Here is a 15,433-nt window from a genome sequence, read left to right on the forward strand (position 1 = left end):
GGTGGGTTAGCTTCCTTGCATGGTCCTCCACGTGGATCTGGGCTGGGCTGGGGTCCCCACAGCCCTCAGATGCTCTCACTCTCTTCCTCTGAACCGCTGTTTACGCTGCAGGGTCTTTCACCCCAGGTTTGAGAATGCCGAGCCTCTTAAATTCTTCCCTGGTTTAGTTATTTTTCTAAACATGCTCATCAGTCAGCTTCCCGTCCACTGCTTCATGGAGATCACAAGCAGAGCTAAGCAAAGAGCCTGGGTCCGGCGGCTGGGGGAAGGTTTGGGGGACAGACGGGGGAGCGCATACCATTGAGGAGCAGCTGGGGCTCCTGCTGAGAGCTCCCAGCCCCAGCCCATGCACAGATGCAGCCAGGAGGCCTCGGTGGCGTTTGGGTTTTTCTCTTGTTGGGGGGGGGGGGGGGGTGTGACAGGCCTGCCTGGCATGTCCAGGCCAGAGTCCGGAAGGGGGAGGGGTGTCAGACTTAGGTAAGCCGCTCTCCCGTTGAAGGGGGGGCCAGCTGTGCCACCTACTGGATCCATGTCTGGGGGGGACAGTTTCATTTGGAGTCAAAGGAGGAGCCGCCAAGCAAGCCAGATTCTACAGATGATTGCCGAGAAAAGAGATCTGCGCGTTTTTCTGACTCAGAAGTTGGTGTCTGGGAGCCTTTCGTCCCTGTTGGTTCCCGGATGTCAGGGTCGGGCCGGCCCGTCGTCGAGGTGGGGGTGGGGTGGGCCGTGTCGAGCATTCCTGGATGGAACAGTCCCCTGCCTTTGCCGCTCTGGGCTCGCTCTTCCCAATGGAGCCACCTCGGGGGTAGCGTGCTCGCCAAATCCCGGAGGAATTTGTTTACCCTTCTGATTATAGCGTGTAATTGCTGCGGTGCTGTGGCGCTGGCCCGACGCGGCGGTCACATTTCTAACCTGAAAACAAGCGAGGCTCCGCGGAGGAATGTAAATAATAACATTTGTTTAGAGGAAAGTCATTTAGAACGGTCAGGGAGGCGCTGAAGACAGAGGAACGGAGTAAGATTTAGCATCATTATCACCCACACTGTGATTTCCGAGGGGGTGTGTTTTGTTTTTTTTTTTTTTACAACAGGTGGCAGGAAGACCTTGCCCCCTGGTCATCCAAGTGAGAGGGGAGATGGGCTATAAGCATCCGTACTTAATACAGTCTGCCTAGCCTTGGAAGTCTTCTGGAAGTCCTTTCTGTAGCACAGGGTGGAGGAGACTTTGCTTAGATAATTAAAATGGGCTAGGTCTAGAGCTCGAAAGGACCTTGGGGGCCATGAAGTCCAACCCCCTGATTTTGCAGATGAGGAAACTGAGGCACAGAGAGGTCAGGAGACTTGCCCAAGGTCATATAAGAGTCAGTCTTTTTTTTTTTTTTTTTTTTTTTTTGCTTTGCTTTTTAGTGAGGCAATTGGGGTTAAGTGACTTGCTCAGGGTCACACAGCTAGCAAGTGTCATGTGTCGGAGGCTGGATATGAATTCAGGTCCTCCTGACCCCAAGACTGGAGCTCTAGCCATTGCGCCACCTCGCTGCCCCAAGAGTATGTCTTTGAGGCTACATTTGGGCTTGAGGTTTCCTGACTCCAGTCCCATCCATTTCACCACCAACTGCCTTTTATGACATACTTGGGGAGGGAAACAAATGAAAGCCCCAACTTAGAATATTGGGGTAGGTGGTGGAAACCACCTTGGCCCAGCACGAGACCTTCTTCCTCCACGCCATCCCTGGGCTCCAGGAGGTTGCCATCCAGCCATCGGTAGACATTTTAACTCTGCTGGGCCTCTGAGGACAGCTGACCTCCACACGCCTGGAAAGCCACAGTGTCCAACCTGGGCTCGTTTTCCCTAAGGGCAGGCATCCCCACACTCTGCTCTCTGACTTGGGCAAGAAAGGGGCAAGTCAGGACAGTTGTCCGACCCCAGGCCTCAGAAAGGACCGTGGGTCCTTTGCACAAAGGTGGATTTTTCACCAAATGCTAAACCCCTGAAGTGGTTTAATGCCCACGGAACAGAAATGGCATTTTGCCTAATTAGATTGGCTGTGCTTTGTTGCCACGGTGATAAGGCGCCACTTAACCGAGGAGGCCTCGCTCCAAATAGGAAATCACCTTGGCTTTTCCAAGATGTGCTCCTGTCTCGGCCCCCCTCCATTTGTCAGCCCTTTTTGAAGGTTTGTTTGTTGAAGGCTTAAGTGACTTGCTCGATGTTGCAGGACTAGGAAGGAGACACAGGTGCTGTTAAGGTGGCAGCCTGGCCGACTCCTGCTGGCAAGGCACTTCCCCTCTGCTTGCCTCGGTTTCCTCATCTGTAAAATGGGGCTCACAACAGCACTCGCCTGGCAGGGTTGTTGTGAGGATCAAATGACATGGTATTTGTAAAAGCTCCTACCAAGTGCCTGGCACATAAGACGCTTCCTCCCTCCCCCACTGCATTTCCCAGTCATCTCCAGTGAGAATGTTTTGGGGTTTAGTGGGTTTTTTCTTTCAGTTCTCTATTTCGTCGGAGGACCATGTTATGCCTGCTGTGTTAGAAGTCCCTGGGGCTTTTTTGGCACCCCGAAGGGGAGGTGGGGGTTCAGTTTATGTCCAAGGTAGTCTCGTGAGCTAATGTGGAAAACCTCGTTGGAAAATGCAGCTGCAGGTGTTCAGGGGGATTGTCTGAGCCTTCCTTTTGTTTGCCTTCCGTTCTGGGTTTCATCCATCATTCCTAACCTCATGCTGCTTAGCAATAGGAATGCCCAAGGGAACAGAAGAAAGCGTTTATAGAAAGATGCCAGGGTGGGAGGGGGAATTAAGGTTGGGCTTTAAGATCAGAGTCTAGCCTGAAATAATTGCTCTATCAGTTTTTAAGAAAGAAAACCTGAAGATCTGTTTAGAGCTACTCAAAACATGGGGTGAACATTTTTCCCTTCCTCATTCCTTAAAACCCATTTCCTATTCACAGGACCAGGGGGTGATTAATCTGCATCCTCCCTAAGGAAAGAAAGACGCAGGAGACCATTCAGAATTTTTGTGGGGGGGTGGGGGTGGGGGTGGGGAAACAAAGATTATACTGGTTGTGCTGTTAGTCATTACATTACAGAGAAATGCCAGAGAATGACTGCCAAATACACTAAGCTCTGTAACTTTTTAATATCGGAGCATTTCATTACTGTAGCTAACAAGCCGTTACTGTACCATCTTAGGGACCGTATGCAAATGCATTATTGCAAACTGTGTCCGTGAAATGATGTCCCATTCCCCCTTGGATTAATCTTAAGATAGCCGTGTGTTCTTGCTGCTTCGGTCAGGAGTTCCCCGTTCCAGGGTGCTCCCCGTTCCAGGGTGCTCCCCGTTCCAGGGTGCTCCCCAGCAGCCTTCCCAGGCTGGTGAATCAGCTGGGCTTCCACAGTTGTTCTCAATCAGTAGACTTTCAATTGGCCCTTTGGGAAGACAGCTGCTGAAATCTATCTCCAGCATGTGTGGTCTCCTGTGCCATTTCCCTGACATTTTGACTGTGGGAGTGTGTTCTGTGACCTTATAAAGTCAAGAAAGAGCTTCTCATGTCCAGAGCACCTTACTTTGGGCCTTGGAAGGCATCCCAAAGGCTGCATTCAGTCTCTCTGTGGGCCATATATTTCGTTATTGTGGCCAAGATTTGGTTGCAAAAGCCTCCTCTCAGGAGACTCCACCTTGGATTGTGCCCTTTGAGAACTGCAGTGAAGATCTTGGCTATTAGGACCACCTCCACCCCCCAAAAAAAGCCATGTAGGTAAAGTGTTAATAACCGTCCAATTATTGTTTATTGTGCTGTTGGATTATATATCCAAGATGCTATGCAAAGTTAGTCTTAACCAAATCAAACTGGGAATTCCATGGGATGTCCTGGATTTGTTTTTGTTTTTCTTCAAATATTTTATCAAGCACAACAGAGGAAGTAATTCTTGAGAATTGGACTGTGGATTGACTGGTTCTTGCAAAATGGAATCGCTAGGTTCTCGATTTTGAAGAGCTGATTTTCTTAGAGTAGATGGGGAGGTTTGGGTCTGACCTGTTAGTGTTCCTCGTGACCTTTTGGAGGGTAGAGAGGAACATAATTAGGTTCATAATCATCCCATTCCTTTTTCCTTAAATGTCACCTACATTTATATTTATATATATGTATATGTATATATGTATATGTATATATATGTATATATAATGTACTTTTGTCATTGAAATAATTGTAGTAAAATACAAACTCCGAATAACTGAATTAGTCACATTGGGTATCATCTGACTTGGTTTTATGTGGACCACTCATCGGAGCAGAGACTGTGAGTGAGGAAGCCTAGATTCAGCTTCTTGGGGTAGGGGTGTGGAGGGATGTGTCCCTGACCCTCAGTTAATCAGCCACCATGCAAGTCCCCCCTTCCACATATGCCAGGCATTGTGCTGGGTGCCACAGTTACAGAGACAGTTAAAGAAACAATCCCTTCTCAAAAGAATCTTTCTTCCTATTGATTCTCCTGGGTGAAAATTGGGAATAGTACCTTTCAGGTGTTGGGGAAATTCACTTTGATCCAACTTAGGAGTTAATTTATTTGATGGTTAGTCACTTTCTGCTCTGGGTCTGTGAACCTGTGACCTGGGATCTCGTCTCTAAGTGATGTGGGTTCCTGGGGTCCCTCAGGGCCCCTGCCATTGACTAGCTCCGTGAATAGGAGAGATCTCAGGATTTATTTTAGGTCCCAAGCCTTAGACTGAATCTCTCAGTCCCTGCAAAGAGCGGCAGCCTGGGAATGAGTCCTTTTAGATGGTCATTAGAAAGCTGCCGCTAATGAGCAGCATGTCGCCCCCGGTACCCCCCAAGGTCCCACGTGGGACTCTTGGAAGAGCACTCTTGGAGCTCTGCTTCCAGACCCAGGCACATTCAAGAATGCAGCTCATTTGTTCAGTCTCAGCATAGAGGCCTCGGGGTCAAGATGGCCTGAGTCTAGGTGACACCCAACAGCTGGATGGGCAGGGACTGTGTCTTTTTTATCTCTGTGTCCCAGCATCCGTGCTTAATACAGTGTTTGTTGTTTAGTCATTTTTTTCAGTTGTATCTGATTCTTTGTGACTCCATTTGGGGTTTTTTTGGCAGAGATACTAAAGTGGTTTGCCATTTCCTTCTCCAGCTTGTTTAAGAGATGAGGAAACTGAGGCAAACAGGATTAAGGGACTCTCCCGGGGTCACTCAGCTAGTAAGTGTCTGAGGTCAGATTTGAACTCTGACAATGAGTCTTCCTGACTCCGGGCCCAGCATTCTATGCACTATGGCACCACCTAGCTTGCACAATAGTAGATGTTTAATAAACACTTGCCAATTAATTGATTGACCCTGGGAAGGTCTTAGTATTCTAGGCAAGTCTGTGGTAGAGGGTGCTTCCTCATTGGGAGATCCCTAAACCAATGAAATCACCAGTCCAGTCTTTTTAAAATGGAGGTATGCGAAGCACTGTACTAAGTCACCAGATAAACGTCCATTCTGTGAGAGGAGTCATCGGAGAGGTGGTCAGTCCCCACCTTTCCGCCGGCTCTTTTTGAGGGGCAGGAAGCCTTGCAGAGGAGCCCCGAAGTGAACTGCTCCCTGGCCAGGCCCGCCCTGTCAGCGTTGTGTTCATGGCGGACACTGGCTCAGTGACCCTGTGCTAATCACTTCTCTCTGGGCCCCAGTTTCTATCTCTGTAAAATGAAAGGATTGGATTTGATGCCTCTAAATCCATGATCCTGTGTTCCAGGGTCATTTCAGCTGAACCCCCATTTTATAGAATTGAAGGACAGAGACTGGGACTGGACCTTTGGTTTCAGTGATTAAAGGGAACTCCCAGATGAGAGAACTCCCTCTACCAGCGCAGGGCATCGCCTCCTTTGCAGCTCGGTGTCCTAGAGAGCAGCTCAGGGCATACAAGAAAGGATTTCATTTTCAGAATCTCACAGTGTGCAGCTTTTCAAGAATTCATCCCTTTCATAAATAAAACAGCTCCTGGCTACGTTAACTCATGTTTGGAAACCACTTGAAAATGGTTCCCAGAGAGCCATCCTGGCTGTTCACTTTGGAAAACTGGGCAATCTGGTCTTTCGACAGTTACCCCTCGCGCTGAAAAGCCCCCAAAGGGAGGGCTAGCAGGAAGCCTTCCGTCTTCTCTCCTCCTGTAATGTGGGGGCGGCAGGCACAGAGCCCAGCCTCCCCTCGCACCTGCAGAGCTGCCGAGGCATCTCTGGAGGCGGGCAGCCCTTTGAACGTGACACAGAACTTGGCTACGTGCTTGGATTTTTTCTCTCAAGCAACAAAGATTTGACAAAAAATAAAATTCAACCCCAACCCGAGCAGGCTGCCCAAATCTCGCTGCACATATCTTAATGCATAACCTCTAAAACCTTGCCTCCTGAAGAGCTGTCCTGCTAGCTGATCCAGCCCACAAGAAGTCTGTGTGCCCAGGATTAAATTCCTCACTGTACAGACCAAAATAGTCCTCCAAAGGAATAGATAAATATAGTTGCTTACAGTAAAAGGCTTATTTTAGTGTCTACCTAAATGATGGCTTCACATTTTCATTGGTCAGTCCTTGAGGGCCGATTCAAACGGCTAGCATTGGGTGGGCTCCCTCCGGTGGCCCTGGTCTTGTGGGAGGCAGCTTCCCCTTGGCTGTCTGGGTGACTGCCGACTGAGAAGCTCCAGGGACCTGGTGGAACAGTGAGCTGCTTCCAGCTGTCCTCAAGGTTGACATGACAACCTGAGTGTAGGTAGGGCCAAGGGATTCGGGAGGGAGCCTGGAGAGCCAGGGACATCACGAGAAGAGAGGAAACGATTTCTAGTCCAGGATTTATCGGCTGTTAGATATGATGTTGGAAGGGCCATTGAGGCCCACTAAGGCCCAGAGAAAGGATGAAGGACCTCAGAGTCATTGGGTCCAAACCCTTCATTTTTCAGATGATTAGTTGGGCCCAGAGAGGTTAAGGATCTCAGCCCTGGTCATGCAGCTGCTACATAATAGAGGGGGAAAAAAGATTTGCATCTTGGACCCAGCTCTCTTCCACTGTCCCATAAGACCTTTACTACTCATATCTCACAGAAGTATATTTGAGAACTGGCAGGGACCGGGGGCAGCTAGGTGGCACAGTGGATAGAATACTGGCCTTGAAGTCAGGAGGACTTCAAATCCAAGACCAAACGCTTGACACTTGCTAGCTACGTGACCCTGGGCAAGTCACTTAACCCCAATTGCCTGAAAAAAAAAAAAAGAAAGAAGGAAAGAAAGATTATCCTCAAAACAACCCTGGGAGGCAGGTACTATTATAATCCCCATTTGGGGGCAGCTAGATGGCACAATAGATAGAGCACCAGCCCTGAAGTCAGGAGGACCTGAGTTCAAATGCAGCCTCTGACCAAACACTTGACACGTACTATCTGTGTGACCCTGGGCAAGTCACTTAACCCCAACTGCCTCACCAAAAAAAAAGTGAGAGAGAGAGAGAGAGAGAGAGAGAGAGAATAGGCAGTGACCTCAGAAGGCACTTCATCCAACCCCTGTGGGTCACATCTCTGCCCTCCAGGCTGACTCTTCTCTTCCTCTGACGCTCCAACTTGGACCTTGTACTGGGAACGTCAGTACCTCCAGTCCCCTCACACCCCTCCTTTAGGACCAGGCCTGTGATCTGCTCCAAGCAGAGAACTCCCAGTATGGAGACAGCTTCCACTGGTGGGATGAGCCCCTTCTCTGAGCTTGGGGTTAAGTGACCAGCCCAAGTGATGCTCCCGGTACACGGCAGATGGCACTCGCACCCAGGCCAAGGCTTGAAGGACGTGCAGCCCACTCTGAGGCTGGCTCCCCATCTCCTGTCTTCCTCCCACGGGGTAACCATTAGGACAGCAGAGCTCAGCTCATCGTCCCTCTCTGTGGAGAATACCTACCAGTGCTGGAGACCCTGGGTGCCTAGAAGCGGGGCACGAGAAGGCGAGGCCTCCGTGACTTCTTTCCAAGCTTCCTGTTTGAGGAAGGAGGGGCTCAGGAGTAAAGAGAACGTTGCCCACTGGGCGTAGCCGAGGGAGGCCTAGAGCTGTACCCAGGGGTCTGTGTTCAAGCCCCACCTCCACCACCTACTGGGTACTTCCCCCCTCTCGGGGCCTCATTTTCCACATAGGCAGAAAGCAGGAACAAGGGGGTCCCATCCATTTTGTAGCCTCTGACTTCTGGCGTGGCTTAAAATGGAGGCTTCCAGAAGCTGCCCCAGAAATCTTCCGAGGCCTGATTATGGCGGAAAGAACCCGAGTCTGTGAGGGAGGGGGCTTTGAGCCAGTTCCAGGTCTGCTCTTCAGCACCCGCGTGGCCTTGAGCAAAGGATCTGCCCTCACCAGCCTCAGTTGTCCTACCTGTCAGATGAAGGGGCTGGAGGAGAGGGCCTCCTAGAACCCTCCAAGCTCTTGACTTTCTGTGTGCTGTGACCTTAGAGGATCACAGGGTTACAGATCAAGCACTGGACGGCCATCTGGCCCACCCCCCTCAGAAACAGGCCAAAAGAGGCTGGAGAGCGGAGAACCCAGGGAAAGGCGGGATCTGAGCTGGGTCCTTTCCCTTCTTTTATGTCGTCCTACGTCCCCATCAGTTCCTAAACGAAAGTTCTGGAGAGCCAACTCCAGGCACAGCCGCAGGAAGGAGCTTGCCTAGCTGGGCCCCCCATGACACCCCAGCTGGGAGAGTTGTGGGGGAGCATCTCACGTACTTCACGGTGGAGTAAAGGGGTGCTAGGGTGCCCTGCAGGAAACCCCGAGTCCCTCTGCAGACTGCTCCATGGTCACTCTTGTCCAAGGCCTCCCACCATGACCTCTGCCCCCTCGCCGTCTCGTCTCAGCCGGTCCGTAGAAGTCTTCGGTGCGATGGCTGCTTGTCCTCACCCCTAATGAGGGCCTCGAGCTGTGCATGAAGAAAGATCCCCCCAAACTGCTCTTTATAAAGTAAATGCTGCGTCCTGAAGACTAGCTTAGATTACACCTCAAAACAAGTAATTAAATCGTATTTAGATCACAAGGAGCCGCGTCGTAGTTGACAAATATAGAAAATCAGTTCCAACAAGACAAAACAGACAATTACTGGGAAATTAGGCCTCCTCAACTACCTCGAGTCTACGCCTTGTGTTTCAGTGGAAAAGAAAAAAAAAAACAATAAATTGATGTTTGCATCTTGCCTAATTTGATGAAATTTCTGCCATTTAAAGTCTGCAGTCTGGCTGGCAGATAATAAATAGATAGAAGGCCTCTGACATTGTGAAGCTTCAGGCTGACTCGATTATTTAAAGTGTGTTCTGATGGAAATCCTAAGAAGGTGTACTAAAGAGCTGAAGGCATTCTTCTCCTCTGGAATGTGTCCCTACTGTCATCTTAGAGGGAGCTGGGTCTGGGGCCGCCCCCCACTCCCACCTCCCCTCGGATTCCTCCTCTGCTCGTGGGAGCGCGGCTGACTCCCTCCACCCCGAGTGGGTCTGCTCACGCGCTGGCGCGGCCGGGGCTAACCGGGCACGGCCGGAGCCGGAGGAGGCCCCGCCACAACGGAGGCTGGAGGAGGCAGCAGAAGCCGCCCTCTGTCTCCGTCTCCTCTCCCTAAGGTGACAAGAGGAGCCGTTTGGTTTCCTTTCTTGAACTTTATCTCGATTTTGTGTATGTTTGTTCTTCATTTCCTAAATATAGCCCGAGTCTGAACTGGCAGATGTTTGGTCTGTCCTTTACGAGGGGACCAAAATTAGCCCGTCATTTGGCACCTAAATAAAGCCGCCGAGCCGCCTTTGTCAGCTACCTTTGCAATTACAAGGTAGTGAGGTTGCGACATTTTATTCTGTGTGATAGAGGAAGTGTTTTAAGTAAGCAATCTCGGCGCCCCACAAAGGCTGCACCCGGAGGACCCAGGAGAGGATGGGCAAGGGTAACGCACGGCAGCCCTCTCTCTTCTCTGACGTGGGAGGGGGTTGCGGGGGATGGCAAGGAAGGCCTTAAGCAGCACCCCCCTTTCTTTCTAAAGGACAGCGATAATTTCTTTGGTTTTCGGAGGATAAATCCACCCCTGGTGCCTGAAGCTAGGCTCGCAGTGGGACTCCCCAGGGGCCACAGAAAGATGTTATAATCAATTACCACATCATAACACTGATGTATGATAATTACTGAGTGTCCCTCCTGAGATGGGGCAGCATTTGGCTGGGATGCAGCTCGTTCACGGTCCACTGCCTGATTAATATGCAAATAATGGGCTGATTGCATGATGAATGCTGAGAATGAGCTCGCTGATAACGTGAGCAGTGAAGCGAGAAGATGATAAATTACTTTTACTGACTGTCCTACATTAAGTGCCCCTTTCTCAACAATTTTATCACAAATTAAGTAAAGCAGTATGGAGAGATTATGAGGATGTGTAAAGTAATGTACCTTAATAGCTCGCCTAATATTGTTGCCTGTAATGTAAATGTCACTGTTTCCATACCTTAGTCCAGGGCTCCTCCTGGAGAACAGAACGGCCCTAAGTCCAGTAATGGGCCGGGTCGGGCCTTTCAGCTGCTTAGGTTTTAAAGAAGAGATGGAAGGCAACCCACCACGCCAGCGTGTTGGACCGACGAGGGTCAGACGCCTTGGATTTTGTTTTAGAGGAAAAGACATTCCGTTAACCCAGGCATTGTTACCCACGGCACTTGGCATTGCTTAGTGGGGGACAGGATGCCCTGTGGTTGTTTGGACATTTTTTTATCTAGTTGAAGCTCTGGTTCTAAGGGGTTACAGTCCATTGGCATCCATAAAAGTTTGGGAATGGTCTGGTTGGGTTTTTTAGGGTTTTTTTAGGCTGCTGGAAACCTGTAGAAATAAACTCTCTTGTCAGATTGTAGTCTAAGCTTGACTGGCTGAGATCATGGAGGTTGGCAAAATAAGGAACAGAAATTATTCTAAGCAGAAAAGCCAGGCCTACTAAAAATGGAGAGCCTGTCTCTATACACACATGCCACACACACACACATGCCACACACACACACACACACACACACACACACACCCCTCTCCAGTGATGAATCTTTGATTACAGCAAAGCAATTTAACCGGATTTTTTTTCACATTTCGGTAATATATATTTAGACCATTTGCGTGATAGGCTTTTTCACTTAACATAGGAACATATCGGTTAAGTGTTCGTACACACAGCTGGTTCAGTAATAAGGTTATTGAGGATAATTTCAAAGTGTCGTTGCTAAATCAGCATGGACTTTGAGAGAATCTGGTAACAAGGCAAGAATCTGTTCTTGAAGTGGCGCCCACTGGGTTTGAAAAGGGCAGAGCATCAGAAAGGTTGCCAGCATGTCTTGGCTATAAAAATGAACTCGTGGGCTTTATTTAGGATGGGGGCTTTGAGGTTTTAATATTTCCAAATCCTGCTTCTGGCATTCAGGTTCCATTATGAGCTTGGAAAAGAGCCATGGGAAAACTATCAATTCCTGAGAGTACATTTTTACTCAGAATAATACATATCCTCCAATTGATTGGCCAGTTGTCGTTCAGGGTAGACATCTGGGGGGACGCGGACACTGCTTGAGTGTAATCAGAGCAGAGTGCGCGTGGGCTACTGAGATTCTTCGTTTGGATTAGGAGCCTTGAAATTCTATCTTCAGCCTCCATTAAGAGCTTCTAAAGTAAACAAGGAATTTTGAAACAATTTAGAGCCAAGGGAATTTTTTTTACAAACGGCTCAACCTGGTTTTAAACTGGGAAAGGGCAGGGCAGAATGAGAAAAGTAAAGGCGTTCCCTGTGCTTTACTCTGGAGCACGTTCATCAACAACAAGCATCTGTTGTTAAAATTATTTTGGTTGACAAATCTGGTCCCGGCATGGCGTGCCCACCTCCACTGTGTGCTCAGGACTGAGCCTCCCACGACCCCTGGACACCGTTACATAGGACTGTGCTGCCGGCACACGCAGCCTCCTTCCCCTGCTGTGCTTTTCTCTCTGCGGAAGGCAGGATGGGTGCACATTTTCTAAGTTACCGACAACTTTGACCAGTTTGTTCTCTTTGAGTTTTGCTGTCATTTAAAAGTGTCTTCATTGACTTGGTTGTAGCCCTTGAGTGTGGACTTGTGTGAAACTTTCTGCCTTGTTCCCTCAACATCATCCTTACAGGTCTTCTGTGCCCACGCTTCTGTGACTTGTTCACCTACTTGGGAACATCCCATGTGTTTACTTGGCCACTCTCCATTCACTGGGCATTGTTTAGTTTCTCACTTTTTGCTATTACAAACAATGCCACCGTGACTCTTTTCACAGAAGTGGGTCTTTTTCTGTTTGTCAGCAACTTTTTAGGGTACAGTAATCACTCAGATGGGGTCCAGAGGGTATGAATTGGTTTCAGTTGATACTTTTTTTTATTGCCTCACCTTACTAAGTCCCTTGCTTTTCCCCTCCCAGAGAGCTAGGCCTTATAACAAAAAAACGACTTTAGGGGAAAATAAATGCAATTGACCAAAACTAACCAACACACCCAGTAAGTCTGACCTCCTGTGCAGATACTCCAGCCAAGAGGTGACTGGTATACATTGTTTGTTTGTTTGTTTTTTCCTTGCCTAATTCCAACTTCTTTTCCACAGTGTTTGAATCATTACACACCCCCCTGGCAGTGAATGAGCATGACTGTTTTCCTTACACCCCTATCGATGATATTTTCCATCTTTTACTGTCCACGCTCATTCATTGGGTGTGAGGCGATGACCTCAGAATTATTTCAGTTTTCGTTGTCTGAGTACTGGCATTTTTAGCACCCATCAGATTATTGTTGCTTACATTCCTCTTTTGAGAACTCTTTGTCCACATCCTTTTACCACTTAGCTATCGGGGAATGGCTGGTGATTCCATAGATTGTAGCAATACAACGTAGACTTGGATATCAGACTTCTTTCCTCCAGTCCATGGCTTCTTTTTCCCCCACGCTGAATTCACTTTACTCGTGCAAAAGCATTTCCCTTTTAGAATACCTTCTCTGTTACCACTGGTTACAAATTTAGCTTCCAGCCACACTTCAGAGACAGAATCATCCTTTCTCCTGTCGTTTTTAATGGGGCTACTTTTTACTTTTAGTTAATTATCCTTTCAGACTTATTGAGGTATGTAGTGGGACATGCCAAACCAAACCTATTTTCTTCCAAGCTGCTGTTCAGTTTTCCCAGAACTCCTTGATCAACGATCATTCATTGAGCACACACTGTGTACAAGGCTCGGAATGTACAAAATCGTACAAGGCACATTCCCGACCCCGTAAGCAGGGCTTACAGTCAAGTTGAAGAGATAGTACACATGTAAAAAGATAAATGAGGATACTGCTTTTTATTGGCCACATTTCCATTTTCAGTATTTTGCCTTCTCTGTGGACGTAGAAAGCAGACCTGTTGCTTGCTATATTCCTTCAGTTATTAATTTCTGCTCCTTATGGAAGTGATTTGCTTGGCTCATGTCGGCCGTATTGATTGAGGAAGATCCATGATCACTGTGAAGTACCAGGGTCTTTTACTCATAATTGATAGGCCAACCTTCCCTTTCAATTGCTTTAACATTTACCCCCTCATTTAATGCCCTTTGCGTTCAATTAACTCTATGTAGGCCCCTCCAAAGGGGACTTTGTTGTGTGCCTTTAAGTAATTTGTATCTGACTAGGAAAAAAGTTGAGAAGTTTGAGATGAGTGACAAAGAACGGCCGGGCGAGAGACGGAGGTGTCCAAAGTGGATAACAGGAAACGTGAAGCTTTTGGGTTTTCTAATGGCGTCTTTTGAAGTGTGCAGATGTGCTATTTCAAACATCACAAATAGTAGTGTTATCACCGGAATTAAAAGCATAAAGATGCCAGTTGTAGTACAGTACAGAAAATGTGTGGGAATATGTTTGTGTGGAAACACACGAGGCAGGTTCCATACACGTGCGTGCGCACACACACACACACACACGCCCATATAATTGTTGAAATTGCAGTTCTTGTCTCAGAACTTTTAAAAGCGTGGCGCCATCTTTGATAGTAAATCCATTAAGTGCCCAGCCTTGGAGAAGGGAAAATGGTGTTCATAGATTTGAGATATTAATTAGTCTTGTAGGGGGATTTTACTGCATCGCTGTACTCAGCACGCCTTGCTGATTTATTAGCCCTCTGCAGTGGGTCAGATTACTGTTGCATTTCACCTTTGGTAGAGGGAACCTCATTCTTTCAGTCGGAGTGTGAGGTCATGCCTCCCCAGTCAGGGTTACAAACGCTGGAGTTTAAGAAAAAACCCTGAAATTGTGCATGGCCCTGTGGCATGCTGGGAGGCTCACGGGTCAGAGTCAGTATCTACAGTTGGATGCGACATTCAGACTTTGATGGAAAGATGTCACACGTGCACAGGGACAGGAGGGGGTTGCTCAGACTTCCCACATTGTGAGCGAGGAAATGGTCAGGATTTCTTTGCACCCGTTTGGCCCCTTAGGAAACAAGCGCAGTCAGGACGCTGGGCCAAGAAGTAGCCAAAGTGTGTGCCGCCTCCAGTGCCATTGGACTTCATCTCTTGTAATTTCAGGACTTCCAGCGGTCTTTCCCCACAAGCAGATTGCAGCCCCTGAGCTGCTGTGGTCACTAATAATGAGTTTCCACTACCTGCAGAGGTGGTTTTTGAGGCCTATGCTGGCCCTGCTGATGGAGGCAGTACATAAGAGCTCTGTGTGGTGGCTCCTTTTTGTTGATCGATGAGCCAGCCCGCTGCTCGTGAGCTCGTCCTCAGGCAGCAGGAGCCGGGCAGACCCGACCAGAGTTGTGACCCCACTGACAGAACTGATGAGAGCCCAGAACCCACCGTGGTCACCTGCGTGCCCTGACCGCTCAACAAGCGGGTCACAGCGTAGAAAGACCACGAACAAGACGGAGAGGGGCCAGAAGGGGACAACCAGGATCGGGGAAGACCCCACAGACATTTGGGGAGTGGGGTGTTGCAGAGGAGGAGTTAGGCTGGACGTCCGGAGGAAACTTAGGATCCAAATATCTCTAGATTTAGGGCCAGGCAGGACCTTCCAGGACCTCGGGTCCACCTCTACTCCCACCCCCATTTTTTAAATGAGGGAACTAAGGTGCGCAGGGCTTAGGAATTTGCTCTACATCACCCACAGGATTTGAGCCTTATCCCCCTCACCGTGGTGCTTCTGAAACATTAGGACCATTGATCAGAGCTGGAAAGGACATTAGAGGCCATCTGCCAACCCTCCCATTTTGCAGATACGAAAACCAAGGCCCCTGGAGGCAGAGGGATGGAGCATCCTAGCTGTAAAGCTAGCAGGGACCTCAGAGGTCCAGCCCCTTCGTTTTACAGATAGGGAAACTGAGGCCCAGGGAGAGATCGTACACTTGTCGATCTGCAGCAGGGAGGGACCTCAGAGGCCCTGACTTACAGATGAGGA

The 15,433-nt window shown here is 48.8% G+C and overlaps 1 protein-coding gene across 9 annotated transcripts in view; it reads left to right on the forward strand.

The window, feature by feature from the left end:
• Window positions 1-15,433, forward strand: part of CUX1 (cut like homeobox 1) — a 467,724-nt gene that overhangs the window by 374,667 nt on the left and 77,624 nt on the right. The gene's annotated exons all lie outside the window — the stretch shown is intronic.

Source organism: Vombatus ursinus, unplaced genomic scaffold, assembly GCF_900497805.2.
Source record: "Vombatus ursinus unplaced genomic scaffold, bare-nosed wombat genome assembly UNPS02014768.1, whole genome shotgun sequence".
NCBI classification, from domain to species: domain Eukaryota; kingdom Metazoa; phylum Chordata; class Mammalia; order Diprotodontia; family Vombatidae; genus Vombatus; species Vombatus ursinus.